The sequence below is a fragment of the Sus scrofa genome, chromosome 3, assembly GCF_054392235.1.
Source record: "Sus scrofa isolate SSC_HxYL_T2T_F1_AM1 chromosome 3, Sscrofa_HxYL_maternal_Yorkshire_Landrace_v2.0, whole genome shotgun sequence".
Lineage (NCBI taxonomy): Eukaryota > Metazoa > Chordata > Mammalia > Artiodactyla > Suidae > Sus > Sus scrofa.
In genome coordinates this window covers 130678763-130702617 of record NC_139385.1, presented here as the reverse complement: position 1 = coordinate 130702617, position 23855 = coordinate 130678763, and the positions used below count along the sequence as shown (strand labels likewise).

The following is a 23855-nucleotide window of genomic DNA, read 5'->3' as shown; positions in this document are numbered from 1 at the left end:
AGACGTGCTGGCACAAAGTTACGCTCTTGCCAGCAGGGGATGGTTTCCCCTTTTCCATATCTTCATTCCTAACTCTTAATCGTGTCCGTCTTCTCCATTTTTCCCAAATGGACGGGTATGAAATAGCATTTGACGTTTTCCTTCAATCGAATGAGGTTGATCATCTTTCTGTATTTCTGTTGGACATTTGTGTTTTCCTTTTCATGATTTGCCAAATAAAAATCTGCTATTTTATGTTTTGGGCTACTTTTTCTCCTCCTTTACTGATTTGTAGGGATTTTTGTATGTTCCAGATACTAATTCCTTTTTTTTTTTTTTTTGCCTTTTTAGGGCCACACCCATGGCATATGAAGGTTCCCAGGCTAGGGGGTCAAATCAGAGCTGTAGCTGCTGGTCTACACCACAGCCACAGCAACCCAGGATCCAAGCCTTATTTGTGACCTACACCATAGCTCAGGCAATGCTGGATCCCCAACCCACTGAGCAAGGCCAGGGATCGAACATGCGTCCTCATGGATGCGAAGTCGAATTCATTTCTGCTAACCCTTGATGGGAACTCCAGATACTAATTCTTTATTGATGCATGTGCGGGAAATATCTTCTACCCTGTGGCCTAGGTTTTCACTCTGGCCTTGGTTTCTTTTGTCATGCAGAAGTTTGTCATTTTAATGGAGGTGGATGTATCAACCATTTGCTTTATCGTTTGCTCTTCTGGCTTTACTCAACCAGTCCTTCCCTTTTCTGGGGGTCATATGCAAATCCCTCAACTCACATAGACTACACGATCTCTGTGTCTATACTCTCACCTCCTCGGTTCTTTTAAAATTACTGTAGAAAATATTTGTTGCTTATTATGAAAATACTGTGTGATTCTTACAGAAGATCTAGGACACAAAAACAAAGACATCCATTACCGGTCACTTTCAAAATAAGTCCTGTCATCCTTTAAGGGGTCAGCCACCAGGGTAACCCTATTTATAACTGTTTCCTACGTCACTGAAAGGAACGTGTTATATGGTGGACAGGGTTGAGCTTTGGAGAAAGCTGTGGATTTGAATCTTATCTCTATTGCCTTCTAGATGATTTCTCTTGCACATGATATTTATTTCCACTGAACTTGAGTTTCTTTGTCTATAAGGACAACAACTCCTCCAGTGGGTTGTTATGCGTCCCAATTCACATCAAATGTCCCATGTCAGACCTCCAGCTGGCAACGTCCTTTCTAAAGAAGCCTAGGAGCCTCTGCTCTGTTATACACCAGTGTGGAAAGGTCCCCAGAGAAAAGAAGAGAGCCGTGGACACACTTATTGGCTCAAGTCTGAGTGAGGGACAGGATCCCAGGAAAGAAAATTCCATGGAGTCGGTGATTACTGCTACCAAGCCATGGCAGTATCCATGGGTCTGTTCCAATAGTCACTAGACGCCTTCTTCCATTTATAAAATGCGCTAGAAACAGTGCCTAAAACGGCATGGAAACTAGCTGGAGAACAAAAGCCACCAGCTGACCTCATCCTCAGTGCTTGCCTGCTCAAAGGAGTTAATTAGCAAAGGGGAAAACAATTGACTTTTTTGGTATTATATAATTCCATTGTCTTTTTGCCAGGTGTTGGATTTCACCACCCGCTGCCACACTGTCACGTCATGAAAGAACTTATTGTTACATACACAAAACAAGACGAGCTCCTAACTTTGCAAGAAGTATAATTCCACATTCTTTGCCTCGCTGCAATTGAAATCTTCAGGTTAAAAGGTAATTACGTTCATGAAACATGCCGAGCCCCGAAGAATGAACACAGCTCAAGTTGAGATGGCCCTGGCCTGAAGAAAGACTATTTTTAGGAAGCTTGGCCAAGGAAATGAACGTTTTCAGCCCAAGCATGCACAGCCAACTAACTCCACCAAATTCTTTATTACCAAAAGGGAAGGTAAAAAAAAAAAAAAAAAGGCAACAACATAATGAAATCTTTCTTTTCACCATTTTGGGAATTGTCTTTCCACCTCTAACTCCCTTCTGTTTTCAGGATCTCCTTTAGATTTGTGGGACTAGTTCGGTAGAATGGTTGTGTTTGAAAGCCAAGCTGGAGGCCATCTGATTGGACTCTCTCATCTTCCCATGTCTTGCAGAAATCATGGCGTCTTTTTGTTTAGGGTGAAAATCCGATTCTAGCAGGACCAGGTTCACTTTCAAGGAGCCCAAGACTGGATGAACAGGACTCTCATGCCATTCTCTGAAACAGTAAAAGTTCCATAAAATATAATACTAAATTCCTACATGCAGTCCTCATAGTTGTATAAGTCCAAATTATTTTATTTTCTAATAATGACTGAGCTTTAAAGTATGTGCTTGTTGGAGTCTATTGGAGACAATGGAGCAAGAGTCTGAAGACATGGGTTCCTGTCGTGGCACCGAGAACACTCTGAGTGGCAGCTTCTTGGCATAGTTAGACCAGCATCCTTTCTGATGAGGACCCCTGCCTCCTGACTCCAGTTTTCACCTTCTCCAATCCACCTTCTACATCAGAGGGTCTCAAAGTGTGGTCCCCAGACCAGCAGCATCAGTACCACCCGAGACCTTGCTAGAAATGCAAACTCTTGGGCCCCACTCTGGACATACAGAATCATGAACTCCAGAGTGGGCTCAGCCTCTTTGTTTTTAAAACCTCTCCAGATGATGCTGTTGCACGCCAGCCCTGGAGAGCTGCTGGTCCACATGGATTCCTTACAGCGTAAGTTAAAGCTCTTAGCACAGCTCAAAAGACCGTCATGCTCTTAGGCCTCCAAGGTCACTCTCTGATTCTCCCTCGGTCTCCCCCTCCACCGCCACAGTGGACTGTACGACAAAGGAATACTCCCTTACAGAGGTGCTGCCTTCTCCATCAAGCTTTTGCTTCTTTGGTGCCCAGCCAGTTCATTTCTTTGCCTTCTAGTTTCGGCACATCTCTGTTTTTAAGAGTACCTTGTCAAAAATGTGGACACACTGGGCTACCCCCACCAGCCTGTGACGTCTCTGGAAACATACACTCATTCACCCTTTCTTGTATCAACTATTTTTGAGCGCCCAGCACATAGGTGGGTGCTCAAGATACAGTGGCACCAATGGAACGTCTATCCTCTAATCTTTGATTCCTTATCACTAGCACGGTAATGTTGTGGTAATTTTTTTTTAACTGAGAATGAGGAGACTAGGGTTTAGCCCACATCTCTTCCAACCTCTTCAGAATCCTTAGGTTGCCATTCAAGACCCTCCATAATTTGACCCTGACCTATTTTTCCACACTTAAGCTCCCTGTGTCTCCTATATGACCTGGCTGGTCCTCACTGGCCTTCCCATTTCCTCTGCCCTGGCAGAGCATATTCATCTTTCAAAGCCCACATCAAATCCCAGGTCATGCGGTAAACCATCTCGGACAAGCTCAGCCTCTTTGTTTATCATCAGCACTTGTTAACTATGTCATTCCATCAACTAGTACCTTGCATTATTAGTCATCAGATATGTGTTTCTGTTTTATATCCCTAACCAGAGTCTAAATTTATCTCGAGGAGGACTGGACCTGATTCTCCTCCATTCCCCGATGGCAGGATAGTGGTAAGGGTGGGTAAGAATGAGGACTCTAGAGTCTGAAAGCCCATGTTCTAATCTTGGCTCAAAAAAAAGCAACACTGAGTCCCCAGAGTCCTCAACATCTAAACACTGTGGAGTCGTATAAAGCAGGGAAATTCTCACTTCAGTTCCCCCCCCCCACCCCGCCACTCTTGTGTTATTCTCCCCACAACTGCTTCACATGATAAGGGGTGATCTAAAGAGATTCCTGAATGAGTTTCCACAAAGAAAACACAGGGGTAAAAATAACCAAACAGGATGATTCTTAGCGATCCCATATTTGCAAAAGTCTTGTATGTGAAGCGTAAATGTTATTATTCTGCATGACTGTAAACCAATACCCAATCTTCAAACTTAAAACTCTAAAAATGGTCCATAGCTTTACCCTAATAGATGAAGCCAGCAATTAACTTTTAAAATCCTGATTTTTTCATTAGAAAACCAAATATTTGAGAACAGTCAATGACTTTCAGTTGGGAAAAGCATTTTGGCTGGGTCGACTCATTCAACTTTAGGAAGCCAAGTTAAAAATCTTGCCATTACTACGTTAAGAGTCGCTGACAATAATGAAAGGTTTTGAGAGAAAGTGATTTCCAGGAGTGTGATTACAGTGGGCAGTCTCACCCCCACTACCCATCCCCTACCCCTGCCATGTCTTCTCTCCATTGAGAAGAAGGGTCTTGGAAGCTGCTCCCAAGGATCCAGCAGATGTTCCAGAGAGTTCGAGGTGGTGGGAACTCTGGAGTGTCCGGAGGGTGGAGATGAGGGACTCCGGGTGAATGGCTGATCCTTGGGTGAACTTTTTCTACCGCACGTGTGTTTTCTTAGCTGCTCGGGAGGTGCCAGTCGGAGACCCGGAAGGGGGAGAGCATGCCTGTGTGGTGCGCCCCAGTTGAAAAGTCTGATTAGTAACGGGCCGGGGCGGAGAGCAGCTTTTCCAGGGAAAGTCCGCTCTGCTTCAGCCTTGGAAATCAGTGTGACGTCTAGCATAGCCAAGTGTCCCGGCAGGACCCCACTGGGAAATCACTAGAGTTTTATGAGGTTAGCTGCAGTTTTTGTGTAAACAACATAACGTTTTATGATGGGAAACCTAGCCCTTTGCTTTTTATGTAAAAACATCGATTAAGGCTTTTTTAATGTTGGAGATGTAAAGAAGTGTGAAAACCTAATGTTGTTTCAGAAATGGGCCAGGGAGGAAGATAACGCGGTAGCTGCTTGTTTAATGAACTTTCTCATAAAATTATGTGGGGGATGTGTGATAAGTGTGGCCATAAAAATGGCTTTTGTTGCCTCTGATTCTCCCAGATGTGGGTTAAATGTTTTCTGGTGGATAATACCACGACCGTCTATAGTCCTTATTTATTCCACCACGGATTTAATATGTTTCCAAGAAGAATGTCATTAAATTCACATATTAGATTCTTTAGTCAAAATATTTTACGTAGCAAGATTTCTTTATTTTTGTGATGGGGGGGTTGCAAAAAATTACCTATCGCAAGGTAATAGCCAAATTCAAGTAGTGACTAAATTCAAATGGTGGATACATGTCCTTACGCATTTGGCAACGCTCATAGAATAAACACCAAGAGTGAACCTCAATGTAAACTATAGACTCTGGGTGATGATAACAGTCAGTCTACGTTCAGCAGTTGTAATAAATGTACCGATTTGGAGGGGATGTTGATGGTGAGGGAGGAGGCCGGCTGGGGAGACGGGGGGGGTACGGGACACTGCACGTTTGCTCAGTTTTCCTGTGAACCTAAAGTTGCTCTAAAACAATAAAGTCTATTTTAAAAATTCTCTGGGGCGTGTGTGTGTGTGTGTGTGTGTGAGGATTGGGGGTTAATTTCAGTTTCTGATTATCTGGGGTCCAAGCCTAAACTTCTTCCTGCTTCACCCCTTCAAGACATGCTGACCATCTTTCTAACAATCACTGGCTCTGGTTGGCGCCAGGCATGGTGGCTCCCACACTCGCGAAGATACAGGACACTCGTCTCCTCGGAGTCCCACAGATAGAACTGGAAGCAAAGAAGGAGATTGGCCTCACTGCGAACGGCCTCCAAAGCACCCCCTGGAACTTGCTCTCCGGACTGAATCTTAGGCCTGAGAGCCCGATGCTGCCCTTCGCCTTTTTCTTGTCAGTGCTGAGGCTGGAGGGGAAAAGGAGAAAGCCCGGTACTTTCCTGAGAGCAGATCCTCAAGGAGTCAAGGCCAGACCCTGCCCAGGGTTTACCGCCATATGACTACAAGTGACTGTTAGCAAGTTAACCAGCTGATGTTCTCGGGTCTTTCATAAGCAAACACAGCATGTGGAAGGTCAGAGCAACTCCTGAAATGTGCAGAACACTGCTTATCCAAGGCCCCTGAGCCTGTTGGGGGGAGAATGGGATTGTCTGGCGTGCTTTGGGCTGCACTGATGTGCAGAGAGAAGGACAGGCCAAGGGGGAGGGACCCAGCGGGGGAGGCCACCTCACAGAGAAAATGCCTACTTCTTCCAAAGGGGGCAGAGAACATAGGAAGAAGCCGGGAAGAAGACAGGTCAGGGTGGACATTGCTGTGGCCACCCAAGTCCCCCACACTCCCCACACCCCCTACACATACACACACACACACACACACACACACACACACACTGGCATATACCCTCTTTCCCCACACTCAGGGTTCAGCCCATGGTTAACAGAAACTTCCTGATTTGTGCCTTTCCATGACCAGATGGAGCTATCAGAGCAGCCAGGCGATGCTCTAATGCTGGATATAGAAATTTGTGAATTCATCCATTTTTTCAGTGTGCTCTGAGATAGGCTGGGGTGCAAATGCACAAAGAGCATAGACCCTGAGCTCCATCAGCTTCTGATCTATCTTTGTATAGTGTGCCCCTTGAAAGAAGCAGAAAAAAAGCCGACACATGTCCCTATTGTTCATTGCCTGGAAAGTCAGCCCAGCCCTTCACCAGGCCCAGTCCCCGGGCTCGGCCAGAACTCACAGCTGCTGCCTGTCTGCCCTGCTGCCCAGCCTTCGACCCGGGGCTGACCTGCAGGGACCACACTTATTAAAGGAGGGAGGTCACTTACTCCCGTTCTTGCCAACGCTGGCCTGTTAGGGGCCCAAACTGATAAATTACATGTGGTGTTTTACGAGACGATCAAGTGTCAAGGAGCAGTGGGGTGAAGGCTGCCACACAGATTCGGATGCTGGCCACAAAGCAGGGGCCTTGGGAGCCTTGCCGGGGAGGCTGCTCCGCCTGCTGCCCAGGACGCCCTCCTTCAAGGCCAAATGTCAGTCCCTGCGTTTTTCACTGTGGTCTCCCCAGAATCTGACCCCCTTAGAAGAACTATTCAATGTCTCTATTTTTCATGTTTTCTTTCGTTTAAAGAAAATCCCTCCCCTAGAAAAATACAAACTGAAAAACAAATTAGATTTTTAAAAAGGGGGGGTGGAATTTTTTTTTTTTTCCCCAAATAAGGGTTGGGGGGATGACATGGAGAGAGAGAGAGACGGCGACAGAGACAGAAAGAGACTTGTCTTCTTACACCTCAAGCTGAGAGTCAGATCTGGGATTTCCAGGAAGGTATGACTCTTCGAAACTGATTAATTTTTAGATCTTAAAAAGCCATGCGGTCTCTTTAAAGAGCAATGAAAGCCTGATTCAAGTTGTTAAATTTTATGTTGTGTGTAATGTTGTAATTGATGTCAAACCTTTCACATTTTCTTACCACTGACATTGGACAGTCTACTCTACTCAAGGGCTCAGTTACCGGAGTCGAGATTAAGTAACCTAACCAGGAAATAAGGGCAGAATGGAATTTTATTACATGGAATTGAGAAGTTCAAATGCAAAATAATTAAGTCTGAGCCAAATATAGCCATTCTCTCTCCCATCAGTTTATTTTGGTGGATAATTGGCTGTATTAGGTATTTCACTGAGCTGCATATAAAACTTTATTGCCCTTGTAAAGTGCATGCTGTGAATTCTGATGCTTCTGTGTGTTGGGGGGAATGGAATTGTTCCCTTTGCAGAACACCACTGCTTACCTAGATCCTGACACCAAACTAGGCTTCCAGGATGCCTGCCGCGGAAACGCCCCCGGTGCCGGGATGTGTATGGAGCTCAGATCAAAGCTGAGGGGAGAGCGCCACGTAGCAATTAGGAAAACAGCCCCCTGATCTCAGAGCACCGGAAATGAAAAAAGCAAGACACCTGCCCTATTTGATGTGGGCTCTGCCAAGTCACTGCTGGGCTTCCAATGTTTGTGTTTGGGTGCGGAGGGATTAATAAATCAGCACTGAGTGTGGCCGCCCCCAGGTCTCAGAGCCTGAGACAGATGGGTCTTCTTCCGAGGTGGCCTTACCGCTCCCCCTCCATCCTTCTCAGAGACGCCGGCCGTGTGTATACTGCCAAGGGCCCCCTTTTACTGTGCATCCAATACCCTAAGAACAATATGGAATTGACCTAATTAGAATCCTTTTCTGGGAAAAACAATATGTGGCTACATAAGGTTTCAGTTAGGTTCCCAAAGCTTTCCTATTCTTTGGACTCCAACAAAATGCCTGAATCTCCATCTCTGATCGTTTTTATGAGCAGATTTCACAACATACTCCCCCAGGTAACACACTATGGCCTGGCTCCCCTGCCTGAACCCTCCCTAGCCCTGCCAGCTCTTTCTCCGAGTGGCTGCAGGACCTCTAACACCCTCAGGGCTCAGGGCTCTCGCTGCGGGAGAGCTACATGGCCTGAGGAAAATCACTCCTTTGCAACTTACAATGCCCTGTGGCATTTCACATCCTGCTTCTGTGGACCCAGGAGTTCCTGAACTTCCAAAAATGATAAGTTTGTATATTTGCATGCTTTTCTAGGCAGTAGGTCTGAAACTTTCACCAGCCCCTGCAAGGGTTCTGTGGCCCTTGGGTGGAGGGAACACTGGTTGAGCAGGAGAAGCAGCCTCGTCGATAATTATAACATCATCCATAAAAAGCTTTAGGAGTTCCCGTTGTGGCTCGGTGGGTTACAAACCCCACTGGTATCCATGAGGATGTGGGTTCAATCCCTGGCTTTGCTCAGTGGGTTAAGGATCTGGCATTGCCACAAGTTGTGGCGTAGCTTGCAGATGCAGCTTGGATCTGGTGTCGCTGTGGCTGTGGCATAGGCCAGCGGCTGCAGGTCCAATCCAACCCCTAGCCGATAATTTCAATATGGTGCGGGTACGGGAGTGGCCCTAAAAAGAAAAAAGAAAGAAAGAAAGAAAGAAAGAAAGAAAGAAAGAAAGAAAGAAAGAAAGAAAGAAAGAAAGAGCTTTCTAAGAAAAGTGTGTATCCATCACCATTTCAAGCTCTTGCATCCACATCAAAGACCATGGAGCCTCCAGGCCTGTGGCTGGCGAGTCCATCCCTAACATTTACAAGGCCCAAGGCTAGACCACAAAAGGAGGCCCCCTGACCACAGGGTGCACAGCTAATGGCTGTGAATCACATTGACAAACCCATTCTCTCCTCCTGCCTTGACAAGAATCACCTCCAAACAACCTGGGTGACCGGACTCCAGCTGGAATCCTCAGGCTCCACGCAGCTCTGCCCCAGAAGGCAGCAGCATGAGGAAAGCTGACGACCCCTGGAGGCCTGCCCTTGGCCTGCACACCTGGCTTCCTGCCTCTGGTCAGTCCCCAAGGTCACTGACCCACACGCTGGCCCTCCCTGGAATCTCGGCAGCCAGGCCTGCCCTCCCAAAGAGAGGCGCAAGGCCATTGGGGCCAGGAGTTCTTAGGAGCCCAAAGCACAGAAGGGGGAAGCAGGACGCTGGCTCAGATGGACATGTGCCATTGGTCTGACTTACTGACGGGAACATGCAGAGTCAAAGGCCAAGTGGAATCCTCTAAAATGCACCTCCTGGGACACAGTGGGAGTAGCTGGAGCTGCCCTGGTTTGGGTTGTCTGGGGCTCCTTTCAACAACCTGAAAGTGGGACGGGCAGCCCTGGCTTTGAGGCTTGGCTCTGTTCCTCACTTGCTGTGCAGCCTTGGGTAAGGTGTCTGCCCTCTCTGAGCCTCTTTCCTTATCCCAGGAGGTTCACAGAAGGGAACAATGCATCAGGAGCATCACGGGCCTTACAAGTGTGCTGCTCTCCACCTGGTTGGCTAGACTGAGCTCAGGGAACACAACCATCCCTCTCTCACCCACACCCCAGCTGCCATGAGACCGGGAGGGGAACATCAGTTGGTATTGAGTTACGCCTGGAGCTCGTGGCTACAGAGGTGCCAGGAGAACACACCCTTTTCAGTCTTCTCTGCTTATCTGCCAGGCACGCGTTGTCCCTCCAACTTAATCCCGAGCAGAGCTTTTCTCCCAGGGCGATGAGGGCAGGGCTCCTGGAAGCTGCACTATGGATTTTCCCTGGGGAGCTGCTGAGGCCCATGCCCCAGGCTGGGCGGGGGCCCCACTTGAGCTGGCCCAGCCTCGACCGCTCTCAGCAGCAGGGCCAGCTCTTCTCCATACCTTGAATTTCACCCTCGGTGGATCCTCTGCTGCAGGAGATAACCCTCCAGGTAACCTGTTCAGGGGAGGAGACAGGGGTCCCAGTGGGAGAAGTAAACCCTGGACTGCAGATCTCCTGGGGGCCCGGGTGGCCCCAGCAGGCGCTCAAGTCCTGAGAAGGAGTCAGCACACGCCATTCAGCCAGTGTCCTCTCTGAGGCGCTCCGTAGAGATGGAGCAGATTAGTAAGGTCATAGCCCAAACCCAGGAGCTGGGAACTTGGAGAAGGGGAGCGAGGTGAGGGAATCCAGGAGGCTGATAGACTCGGCACAAAGCCAAAGAACAGTCTCTGACCCCAGGCCACTCATGAGGACACCAGGGCAGCAAAGCACAGCGAGGACCTGACATCTGGGCAGAAAATCCAGCACAGGCAGAGAGTGGAAGAGGGTGTCCTCACTCCTCGCCACAGACACTTCCAAGGTCACAGAAGGCCTTGCAATGAACTGACACAGAGCTAGGCTTTCTGTCCTGTTCTACTGTGCCAGCGTTGAAGTGTCAGCAAATTATTTAACCTTCTCCGCCCCACCCCCACCCCGTGAAACAAGCTATTTTGTATAGAAACTCCTGGCAGAGGGATGTCCGAACCCCTCAGAACAGGGTTCCTCAGTCTCAGCGTGACGTTTGGGACCCGATCATTGTTGTAGGGCTGTCCCGTGCGCTGTGGGATGTCTGGTAGCATCTTGGGGTGGTACCCACCAGCTGCTTACAACCCCCTCCCCCAAATGTGCGACAACCATTAATGTCTCCAGACTTGGTCAGATGTCCCCTGGGAGAAACAACAGTCCCTGGGTGGGAGCCACCTCCTTAGACAAGAGTAGGCAGAAATGGGATATGACACCCAAAGGCGGGCTTGTGCCCTGAGCGCCTCCTCTGACCTCAGGGAACTCTAAGGCAAAGGGGAAGGTGGAAGGGACACAGGGGCTCATCCCCTGACAACAGTGCAGCTAACACACTCCCCAAGGGCTGCGCACTCCTGGCTGCGCACTGGGCTCTTTGCCCAGATCATCTCCGGCTCTCTCAAGCACCCTATGATGTAGGGGTGAAGGACGGCCCCATCTTGGAGGAGGGGAACCCGAGCCTCGAAGCAGACCGACCGCTTACTTAAGATCAAACAGCTGGCATTGCAGCCAGGATTGGCACTCAAGCCGCCTCAGTCCAGAGCCTGCACTTGCATCAGTGCACGAGACAATGTCATAAAAAAGATGACAGTAATCTCCCAGCTGTAAGATTCGGGAAGACGCCGAGTGGAATGGAAAGTGACTTTCAGGTAGGTGATTTCATCGGATCCCCACCACCCCTCCGTAAGGCAGCCACGGTGATGGGGAGCAAAGCCCAGCTCTTCTTTGAACTTCGCCAGCCCCAGAGGGGAAAACAGCCAGGATGCGGGTTTCACTCTGTTAACCTCGTCAAGAGGCACCACTTCACCAAAGAACCTGGCCCTTGGATTTGTGGGCAGAGGGAGCCGCTTGTTCAAAGCATCTTTGCCCAGGTGTCTGAATGTGAGGTCCCGGGCCAGGAGGAGCCCCCAGCGCTTTCCTAGCCAACCATCCCCTGGGCGCCTGGAGATGCTGTGCAAGGAAAACAAACGCAGAGCGAGGGGAGGGGGAGAGGCTTTTTTCTGTCTTTGAAAAACAAAATGTCAGCAGCTCGGCCCCAGATCCCAGGAAGGCTTCGGTCACATTCCAGGACCTGTTCATCACGAGGGGCTCGGGAACGGGCTTTGTGGAGGAATCTGCTTTTTTTCCTTTCCCCATGCTTAAAGGATCTGAAGAGTTATTAAAAACAAAAGCCGATGAAGTTTCAAAAGTACGTCGACAGTGTCCCTTTAAAAACACACCCAAGCCCGAGAAGAATGCTCAGAGGACAAGATACTGTACTGATTAATTATTAAGAACACATTTTGTGCGGTTTGACAGCTATGCCAGAGCAATCTGCTTCAGAGTGATTAAACCTCAATAAATGTGGTTCTAATAATGAGCTGGTATTGAATTATCAGACAATGGCAGCCTTAGTAAATCTTAATTACTTTTGTCTTTTGAGACCTTCATTTAAATTCTGAGTAATACAAATGCCGTTTGGAGCCCAGCGAGGGAGGCATGGCTGTCATCCATGGGGGGGGTCCGGTCCTCAGATTTCGACCCCACCAGCCCCAGCAGACACTCAGAGTTTGCATTCCAACAGAGAGAGCCAGGCCTTCTTCAAACATCTCTGAGGAAGGAAAGCCTCCTTGGGCCAAACAGCAAAATGATGGGGTGAAAACAATCTTTTCTCAAATGTGGAGCTCTGAGAACAAACAAAAAGCCAAAAAAAAAAAAAAGCGAGAGGGAGGAAGGGAGTTTCTGTGAGCCTGAGGCTGGGAAGAATGGACAGATGGATGACCGGGTGATGGGGCCAGCCACCAGTCCACTGAGGGCCTTTCAGGGTAAACAAACTGGCCAGGTTGCACAGCTTTGCTTCAAAAGGCCCACAATTACTCGTTTTATTGCTCAGAGTTACAAGATGATGGTATCTCAAAAGAAGGTGACAGCAAGTTAACAGATCCGTCCCCGAGGGTGCCCGGCCCAGACGTGGAGACTCCTTTCTCCAAACAGAGCTGCAGGCACAATTAGGCGCTTTCAAAATGAGACAGTTCTCTGCTTTGGGAACCCAATGGAAGGCCCGTCACTGCACTCCACGCTGCCCCCCCCCCGCCCCCGTGCACATTTTGGTACTAATTAACTCCTAATTTGGGAAGGGGGTGTCTCTTTCAAGAATTTCTCCCTCCGGAGATGGCATCTCTGAGCAGCAGCATTTGGCAGTAAAAACACAACAAATGTCAGAGCGGAGTGGCTGCAGGGCTGGGGATTTATGACTCGGTTCCGGAACGCTGTCAGAGCTGTGGCCAGAGACTCTGAGTCCAGATTGGGATGGATTTGGGTAATTAGGTAAAGCCAGCGAGGCCTGTCCCAGGAGGCAAGAGGCTGGGGACCCCATCTCTGTGGTTAACTTGCTGTGTGACCTTGGGCCAAAGCCTTCTCCATCTAAAACAAAAGTATGGAATTTGTCATCTCTAAGGATACTTCCAGTCCCCGAAGTCTGTGATTCTAAGATTCTAAAACTTAGCAGACATGTCTCTAATCCATACACACCCTCCAAAGGCAAGGGGACCCAAAAGTCTGGTGATGGTGAGTGGATCACTGTGGATGGACAAATTACAGGCTACAAGACATGGGGGTGACAAAGCGGCCCCAGGTGCATCCTCAAAGCCTTTAGCATCGTCAAGAACTCATTCTTTCTCACGGTAAGTCTCCCTCAGCAAGGGCCGAGCATCACCATCCAGCCTCGGAGGGGCCTGGGGCTTCTCCCCATTTCTCAGCTGATGCAAAGATCATTCTGTTCTTTGGAGAACGGTCCCAGGAACCCTTCTGTCTGGTCTTCTCTTACCCCAAATGCTGAAGTTCAGGCTCCACTCATGAGCAGCCCATCTTGCCGGGTCTGGAAGTCCCAGCGGCTTTGCTTCAGCTTAGCACAGCATTGGATGGGCACCCTGGCATCCTGGCACCAATGGCTTATGTTCGTTCAGTACCACTTTACAAGAGCATTAGCCCTTGGGGAGGCCTGGGCATCTGCTCTGAAAGCTGCCACCAAATCAAAGGAAGCACTACATTCCTACCCTGAGCCAATAGCTTCAAATCTGAAAATGCTGAAGTGACACGGGGAAAAAAAATGACACGTCTACAGATGTATTAATCAGTTTTTCTACTCCTCCTCCCCCTTTTTTACTTCGTTATAAAGAATAACACTTGTCCCTCCCAGAAGAGTTCCTGTACCACACAAATGCTATACAAATGCAAATACCCTTCACTTCTGCACTTGTAGTTTACAGTTATTTTTATTGAATATCCCTGTCCACCACAACAGCCAAAAGCCTCTCTGTCTTGGTTAATACTCTCCCCTCCAGTTCCAGGTACATAAGGGTGCCTACAGGGGAGTGTTGGATGAATTATCAAGTTCTAGGATCCAGGCTGTGGGTACTAAGCTCTGAGAAGCTACGGTGAGAACGGAGAAGGCAAGAAAAGCATTCTGGGAGGTGGCCTGGGGTCGCACTTTAAAAAATCAGTAGCATTTGGAGAGGCAAAGGAAACTCCAGGTACCCCTGGCTTCCCCCCCCACCTCCCCCATGCCTACCACACCCATAGGACAATCAGCAGGAAGACGCCACCTACAGGTGAGTACAGAGAAAGCACCAGGATGGAGCAGGTCCACCAAGCCAGCTTGAAAAAAGTTTCATTCTTTGAGTGAATAGTGCTCCCTGATGGATGTGCTTGGAGCCCTGGCTTCCAACTTCCACTAAAACCTTCCACGAACATTCCCCTTTATCTCTTCTGGCCACACCAGCTCATTCTTTACTAAGCGGCTTTTTTTCGCCCAAATCTCCAAACAAAACTTGCAATCTTGCCAAACGTTTTCTCCATCAAGCAGTATTTAGCAACATGAGCGCTGCAAACAGATCACAAACAGATCAAATATCATAACGTTTGTTTTCAAATCCTGGAAATATTTTCCAAATCATGTATTTTTTTTTCCCTTTTTCAGACACATCATCAACCTCCTGACAATTTTGGCCAGGCCTGCCTGTAGGCAGCCTTAACTGCCTGGCTCTGGCAAAAGGCTGGGCATGCGTGGCTGGGGGTGGGTGGCTGCTGGTGGTGACAACCTGTCAGCAGCATGATGACTCGTACCTGGCTGTGTGATGCCCGGAGGAAGCTATGTGGGCGGCTGTGTGAGGAGGACCTATGGGTGGGGGGGGCGTCTCGGGTAGAACTGGAAAACCTGAGGCCATGTGCCACGTAGAGGGGCTGTGAAAGGACAAAGGACACAGACTACGTGTGATGCACCTGAGGCTCTGGGGGAGGTCTGTGTGTGCTCTGGGAGATAAGAAAGATTGTGTGTGTGTGTGTGTGTGTGTGTGTGTGTGTGTGTGTGTGTGTGGCAACCATGGGACATATTGGGTGGGATCTATTAGTATGATGCAATGGGTGACTCAGTGTGTGAGGGCACTGCGGAGGGTGAGGAGGGTGCTGGGAAGGTGTGTGTCAAAGTGATACACTGCCCACCAGAAAGCAGCTCTGGGGTTGGCCAGGCCTGGGCTCTGAGACCATCTCCAGGACCAGGACAGCTGCTTGTGCCAGGCAAGGCCGCTGACAGAGTGACCTCCGTGCCAAGGCTCAGGTCCAGCCTTGACGCTACAGACCCAGGCCCCACGGTTGGGGAAACCTGGTGGCTGTCCCCTGATGCCTGTGCCCAAGGAGACTGAAGCAGAGCAGATGAGGCAAATCGCTTTGTGGCTGGTAAGCAGCTCCTGCTGTGAATCAAGGGCCTGAGGAAGGCGGCGGAGTCCTTGGCCCAAGGGAAGTTTGTGGCTGGATCTTGTGTAGCTTCGGTCCCTGGGGCCACATTATCACTAGTAATGACCTCAGCCCAAGAGAGACATAGTCTACTTTCCCAAGCAACAGACGGCCCGTCCGTGAGGCCCAGAGAAGAAGGCGCCCTGGCAGGCAGCCCAGGACCCCACCCAAAGGCCAGTGCCCCCTCCCCAGGGGCTGTCCCAGAGGAGGGCCCAGGCTCGGGGTCCTGACTCTCCCCTCCTGGGCACGTGACCCCCATCATCTCTAAGATTCAGACCCAGAGGCCAGGCCTCCAAGGCCCGCGGGTATCTCATCCCACTTTCCTGGCTCACTTCTGCCGCCTCTGTGCTTCCCCCTCCAGCCACCCTCAGACCAGCGAGCAGCCCTCCGTGTTCACGGCTCAAGACACTGTTCAGAGAGTCCTTGTCTAAGAGTCTGGGAAGGGACAGGCCCCTGAAGACTGAGCCCAGACAATGATGGGCAGGATGCAGAGAGTCACAAAGAACTTCTGAGGTGACCCTCAACTAGAATTCCTGATCCAATATTTACAAAGGCTTGGGAAAGCTGTTCATCGCTGGTTTTTGAAGAAGAAGGCGCGCCTTCCTATTGTCATGTAAAACTCCAACATGACAAATTGCTTCTTCAAACAGCTTACAATCCAAGACAGTGCTGGATATGGAGCTGTATCAAGAAGACCTCTGAAAAACGACTGCCAGGAGCAAACAGCCCAGGAAACCTACACCCAGCAAGGGACTGCAGGGGCACTCGGCTGGCCGGCCTCCTCTCCACCACCATTCTCAGCAGCTTTAAGAGTCATATACTAGACCCACCTCTCGCCCTCTGCTCTCGTTTCCTTGGTTCCAAGGGATTCAATGAACTTCACCATCACCTTGGCCACCACCTCCCATGGGTGTACTTTACAGCTTGTCAGTTATTTCAGCCAATAACGGCATCAGCTCTGAAATGCCAAGCAGCTCTACTCTAGGGCCGCCTCTTCCCGTAATCTAGAGCAGCTTGGCTCCAGCAACTCGGATCTCACTGGGAGGCTCAACCCATCGCCCCTTCCCCTCTCTGACCACCTTCACCCTCTCTGCCCCGAACACACACACATTCTCACCCTCCACCTCAGCCAGCTCAGCTTCTTTGATCAGCACTGCAGCCACTCTCTTGCACATGTATGTCTCTTCTGCCCCTTTTCTCTTTATGTTGTACCAGCCTGGAAAGACCTGAAGCTCAATAACCCTAGTTATCTGCTTGCTCTGAGTCTGTAGCCAACATGCTGCCTCTGGAGGAAAAAAAAAAACAAAAATCTATCTTTATCTCTGTCTCTATATCTCCCTCTCCCTCTCCCTCTCTCTCTCTCTCTCTCACGCACAGTCTTCATCTAAGTCAATGAGAGAATCATTCAGGCAACTGTTGAGACCAGGGACCTTAGAGTCACCCTTGATTACTCTCTTTCCCTCATATCCCGTATTTAATTCATCAGCAAGTTCTAGCAACATCACGTCCAAATATATCCCAAATGTGACTCCCTCTCGCCCTGTTTATCATCAAAATATTAGTTGAAACCTCTGACATCTCTTACCTAGTTTACTGTAAATTCCTTCTAATTTGCTTCCCTTCCTCCTCTCTTGACCCCACCCAGTCCACTCTCCACACAGCAGCTGGAAGGATCTTTTTTTAAAAAAGAAAAACGGACTTTATTTCTCAAAGAAGTTTTAGGTTCACAGCAAAACTGAGCGAAAAGGACAGAGAGTCTCCATGTGCCTCCTGCCCCCGCCCTGCCCGCGCTTCCACAGCCCCTCCCCACCAACATCCGGCACCACGGTTGTAAGTTTGTTACAACTGATGAACCTGCATTGACAGGTCATTATCACCCAAGTCCATAGTTTACATCAGGGTTCACTCTTGGTTTTAAAGAAAAATGTATAAATGGAGGATAATGCGAAGAAAAAGAATGTATATAAATGTAAAGCTGGGTCACTTTGCTGTGTAGCAGAAATTGAAATCAACTACGATAAAAAAATTTTTTTAATAAAATAAATCCAGAATTTTTCCAAAAAAATAAATATAAAAAGTGTATAATGACATATACCTACCATTATAGTATCATACTATAAAATAGTAAAAATCCTAAAAATCCTCTCTCCTCCCCCATTCATCCTCTCCTCCCCCAAACCACTGAGCTTTTTGCTGTCTCCATGGTTTTACTTTTTCCAAAATGTCACATAGTTGGAATCATAAAAGAGAGCCTTTCCAGACTGGCTTCTTTCACTTAGCAATCTGCAGGTCTTGTCATGGCTCCATTGCTCATGTCTATTTAGGGCTGAGTAATATCCCATTTTCTGGATGTGCCATAATTTTTTTTTTTATCTTTTTGCCATTTCTTGGGCCACTCCTGTGGCATATGGAGGTTCCCAGGCTAGGGGTCTAATCGGAGCTGTAGCTGCCAGCCGACGCCAAAGCCACAGCAATGCGGCTCTATGCCAGAGACACAGCAATACGGGATCCAAGCCGCGTCTGCAACCTACACCACAGCTCACAGCAACGCCGCATCCTTAACCCACTGAGCAAGCCCAGGGATCAAACCCGCAACCTCATGGTTCCTAGTCGGATTCGTTAACCACTGCGCCATGACAGGAACTCCCTGGATGTGCCACAATTAATTTATCCACTCACCCACCGAATGACGTCTTGGTTGCTGCCAAGTTTTGGCAATTATGAATAAGGCTGCTGTGAACACCCATGGGCATATTTTTGTGTAGACATAAGTTTTCAACTCATTTGGGTAAATACCAAGGAGCATAATTGCTGGATCATATCGTAAGAGTATGTTTAGTTTTGTAAAAAAAACAAAAAAAATGCCAAACTGTCTTCCATACCATTTTGCATTCCCACCAGCCATGAATGAGAGTTTCTAACACTCCACATCCTTGCCAGCATCTGGTGTTGTCAGTATTTTAGATTCTGGCCATTCTAATAGGTACAGTGGAATCTCAGTGTTTCATAGAGTTGTCTTTGTAAATCTTAAATCTAATTGTGTTGCTTCTCTTTTTAAAGATTTCCAGTGATTTCCCACTACAACAACTGTCAAGTGCAAAACCCTTAGAATGACCTACTAGGTCCTGCCTAATTTGGCCTCTTCCCAGCCAATCCATTCTGATTGGTCGACACCTATGTCATGCTGGTTGTATTTAACCTTTTGATTACCACGCACTTTTCCACATCTCTCTGTACCATTCTCCTCATGGACACCATGCTCCAGCCAATTTCTCCCTCTTTCAGTCTTCAAACATGCCGTGCTAGTTTCTGTCTTAGGGCTTTGCTCTTGCCATTACTTTTCCTTGAAGTGTTTTTCCAACAGATCTGCCCATAACTGCCTCCTTCTCATCAATCAGGTCTTGGCTTAAATACTAATCTCTAAGAGAGGATTTTCCCAACTCCAGGCACTTCTGGATGGGTAGATGGATGGATGGATGGGGATCCTAAAACAAGTAAAAGAAAACTTGGTTGCTGTGGGCTAGAAGGGCACCGTATCAAAGGAAAGAGCAATTCCAGGCATCAGTGGGATCAGCCCCTCCATGGCCCTCTCAGCAGAACGGACTAAAACAGAAGAGAGAGTGTAGACTAGAATAGGGCACATTTTAGGGAGCTGGCTAGATCAAGTGAATTAGCACAAGCTTTCGCAGGAGTGTTGGAGGGTCCCAGGCCTACAGTCATAGTCCTCGGAACATATAAGGCATCGGACCTTAATTACACACCAGTATGTGGGTTAAGTGTCTGATGCGTACACACTGGTAAATTCCTAGAGCCCTAGTCTCGAGGCAGTATGCCTGGGTTAGGGAGAATCCAGCTCTGAGCCTGCTGCCTTGTGGCTGAAACCACCACTCTCTGCTGCATCTTTGGCTACCTCCAGTTAGTTAGCTATTCCCTGCTGAAATCCAGGCAGGGAATAAAACACGGCCTCACACATTACCAGCACCATCGCAGATCAGCTGTGGGCTGGAGAGGATCCAAGCCTTTGCCATTTGACTTTTTTCCCCATGTACGCAATTCCTTTTTTGATACTGTGAGACTCAAAGTTTACTATTTTAACATTTATGACCAAAGATAATTGGCAGCTTTACTTTGCCTCTGTAATGACTTTTTTCTCAAACCATGTCTGATTAAGACATTGCTTAGGTCATGGTGTCTCAAACTGCAGGTCGTGAACCATTAATTTGTCGTGAAATTGATTTAGACGGTTCACAACCAGCATATTTTTACCAAAATAGAACAGAGTAGATGAGACTAGAAAATATCAAAGTGTATTGCACGTAGGAAGAATAAGTATTCTTTCAGAAGACATATGTTTCAGTTATACATATAATGCATATCTGTACATACATATGTGGATAATGAGATACCACGTAATGTAGGGTCGCCGCCAAAAAAGCAGAAGCTGTGCTCTAGGCTTCACTTGGCTATATGGATACGCTATGAATAATGTATAAATATATTCTGAAATAACTTCAAAATTCATGTAGAATTTATTCATGTCGGTGTAGTGCTGTCAGAGATAATAACCATCAAAAGAGTATACAACAGGTGTGGCGATGTGGCACATCCTCTTTAAAGCCTGGGATCCTGATATGCCACTAGACCACAAGCCTAGAGCACGAGATCCCAATGTCTTCTCTTTTACTCCCTGGCACGAGAGCTCTAGGAAATTCCCCCTCCCTTTTCTGGGCTTCAGGTTCCTTATCTCTAACCCAAAAGACTTAGGTTCCTTTGCTTCCAAAAAGCCCTCCGTGGAACTCATACCCTCAGGGTGTACCAGAGGCTGCATGAAATGCTCAAGAACTTCAAAATCAAAGAAACCAGACTTGAATCCCTGCTGTCCCTCATCAGTAACACTGCCCGTTTCTTTAATCCGAAATTAGGAATGATGGCGTTCCCACTGTGATGCAGCAGGTTAAGGAGCCAGCGCTGTCTCTGCAGCAGCTTGGGTCACTGCTGAGGCATGGGTTTGACCCCTGGCCCGGCACAGTGGGTTAACGATCTGGTGCTGTAGCTGTGCCGTAAGACACAGCTGTGGCTCAGATTCAATCCCTGGCCTGGGAACATCCATATGCTGTGGGTGGGGCAGAAAGAAAGAAAGAATGAATGAAAGAAAGAGAGGAAGGAAGGGAGGGAGGGAGGAAAGAATTGGGAATGCTGAGGCATCCTCCTTGAGCAGGATGAGAATGAAAATGGTTTGCTCGGAGTTCTGGGCAAAGCAGAGGCTCTCCTTACAATTGATTGTCATCATGCCCTCCTCTGCCGCTCTGTTTCTGTACCAATATCTGTGCACCTTTAACTACCACCCAGCATTCCTCTTCTCAATATCCCTCTAGGGTCACCCTGAAGGGTCCCTTTCTTTCCATATTGGCATTTCTCACAAATGCCCATCAGAAGCATCCCCAGCATCCACGACTTTCTCATTTCAGAAACCTGCCCTTCTGGTTCAAAGGCCTTGGCTGCCGACGACTCTGCCCTCCTCTCCTTCCCGACTCCATCACTACCCTCTTCCCATGCCATGTCTTCTATCTCACAGCTTCTCCAGCCCTGTGGGTGCCAGGGTCCGGGTCTGAACCCTAGGTCAGCCCCAGGACCATGAGAGAAAGTCACTCTTTATCCCATCAGCTAAATGCCACCTCAGTGCCTTCCCTTATGTCCATCAACCCTGCATCAGTCTAAGAAAATGCTCCTCAGACTGCCCACAAAAGATGATAGACAGACAGACAGACAGACAGACAGATAGTAGATGCATAGATACATAGATAGATAGATGTTAGGAACAGAAGTAGCCAGTGCTCATTAAGTCAAGTAAATCGTGAAATATGGCCCAAGCCTTCCTTTTTTTTTTTTTTTCTTTTTACAACCACACCTGTGACATATGGAAGTTTCTGGGCCAGGGGTTGAATCAGAATTGCAGCTGAGACCTATACCACAGCCCCACCACATCAGATCCGTAACCTACTAAGCAAGGCCAAGGATCCAACCCGCATCCTCACAGTGACAATGTCAGGTCTTTAACTCACTGAGCCACAACGGGAACTCCCTGAGCCTTCCTCGTTTTTATTTGTGACAGTATAAAAATCATACAAGTTGTCCTACATAGAAAAGAGAAACGCATAGCAATTTCTCAGTCGGCTAATGGTGAAGGCACAGACCACATGAGCATCTCGATCCTTCTCTGCTGGTACTTCTGTCCTAACCACATCCCTCACCCTCTGCCCCTCACTGGCCCGGGACAGTCATTGCAAGGCGAGAGCTCCAGGAGGTGCGAAGAGGCCTACTGGCCTTGGATCCTACCATCCCTGTGCCAGCCCAATCTCCTCCAGGTTATCTAAGTCCTTCTAGAATCTTCTAAGTCAGGTCTGCCCCAACACAGGGGTTGACAAGAAGATAGCTCTCAGGGAAATGAGGCTGCTGAGCCCCGGGGGCCTGTGCTCCTCCCTTCTCGCCTCCTCACTATTCTCAGTTACAGGCCCTGCGGAGCTAACTGGACTCTGCTGGAGCCAGGGCGGGCTGGGTGCCTGAAAGTCCGCCGTGTTCTGAACTGCGGGGTGTGAGATCCTGCAGCCGGAACCTGGGAGGGTGGGGGCAGATCCTAGGAGTTCGGGTTCATTTCCCATCACAGACAGTCCTGGATCTCCGTCGGCCATGCCATGGCCCTGCATACCCACCTCTTCCTGAGGCCACACCTCTCCAGGCTCCAGCCCCCTCGCCACACTGCCAGCTCTGTCAGGGGCAGGAAGCCCGGACTGCAGGGAAGATCTCCACCGAGTGCGGTAGGGCCTTGCCAGAGCCAGAGTCCACGGACCCCTGGATGGCACAGTCCACTCTGTCTTAGAGAGAGACAGCTAGGGACAGATGTGAGGGAGGCGTGGGCTAGAGGAGAAAGTGGGGTGGGAGTGGGTAAGACCAAAAAGGGAAGGTGGGCTGAAAAAGAATGCTTAGCCCCCCAGGTAATTACTTACAGAAACATCGAGATGAATGTGGGTCAAAGCGGGGAGTCTTGCTCGGGCCTCAGCTTTTGGAGGCACTGATTGAGGGGACAGAGAATCCTGATCTAGACTCTTCTGCCTGCTGGGTTGGTCCAGTCCAGAGGGCACTGGACCAACCCAGCAGGCAAGTGCCATCTGCCCCCAGGGCCCAGCTCTCTCCCTGGCTCCAGGCTGCCCACCTCTGCCCTGAAAAGCCATCTCACTGACACTGCACTGGAAGCTGGGACAAATGAGGTTGTTGCATTAGTGACAGCAGATGGCCTAGGAGAAGGTGACAGCCACAGGCACTGCCACCAGGGAGAGCAGATCCATAGGCTGCTGGTGGGACCCTGGCCAGACTTGGGGCGTGGGCTTGGTACAGGGTGGGAGGACCTCGGAAAGCAGCTGGAGACAGCACAAACCAATCCTACCTCGCAACTGTGCCTTTCTGTAGCTCTGTCTCGGGAAGCCCTGTCCCCCATGGGGACCACAGGGAGGGAGCAAAGAAGCAAGGGCATCAAAAAAGGGAGGAAAGGAGGGAGAGAGAGGAGGGCTTCCAACGGCCCCGCTCCAGGCTAAGCATCTCAGGGGGAAGCTCAGAGGCAGAGGTGTAACCAGCAATCCATCACCTGGGCTTAATCCCTGCCCAGCGGCCAGCCAGCCTCTGATTCCTCACCCACCATGGACAGCTCTGCATGAGGCAGTCAGACCTTCCAGCGAGCTGAAACTGGCCACTCCATAATGGCCCCCCACGAATCCTAGGTCTCTACCCGCTGGAGCCACACAGAAGTGGACACAAGATGGCCCCAGCGACACTCAAGATGCTTTTTCTCCAGGCTACATCCACCTGAGATCCTTCACCTGGCCCTAGCCTGCCATGATTTCGGGAGAACGCTCTAGCCCACCCGACAGATCTGAAAGTTCTAGAAAGTCAGAGTCCCTCCCTCCAACTCCCACCCTGGCCCTGGTACAAGCTTGCTGACCAGGCAAGATAATCTCCCACCAAGACTAAGTGCTCGTTCTATTAACTTTGGTTGGAGTGGGGCCGAGTGGACATTTTCGTGACTTTTTTTTTTCTGAAAAGAACATTCATACTTATGATTCATTAGCTAAATGCACACTGATCGGCAAACACACCATCCTTGCAAAGGGTGAAAGGAGCTAAAATACGTTAGCATCATTGCCTGTCCCTGGAAAAGATCTACCAGGAGAGGGAAAAAAAAGTTCAAACAAACGTTTGTAAAAAGCCAAACAAATGGTTTGGGCTGTTTCATTCTCCTTTACACCCAAGCACTCTTGCTGATGGACGGGGTTATAGGCTCTCCCCCCAG

At 48.9% G+C, this 23855-nt stretch overlaps 1 long non-coding RNA gene across 3 annotated transcripts in view; it reads right to left on the bottom strand.

Annotated features, from left to right (window-relative positions):
• Nucleotides 1–23855, bottom strand: part of LOC146404939 (uncharacterized) — a 125022-nt gene that overhangs the window by 19955 nt on the left and 81212 nt on the right. For 2 of the 3 annotated variants that reach the window (XR_014842531.1, XR_014842530.1), the window contains exon 3: nucleotides 2098–2228. The exons of the other annotated variant lie outside the window; for it this stretch is intronic. This is a non-coding gene — a long non-coding RNA (uncharacterized LOC146404939). Of the gene's footprint in view, nucleotides 1–2097; nucleotides 2229–23855 lie in introns of those variants that run through there. 3 annotated transcript variants of the gene reach the window in all.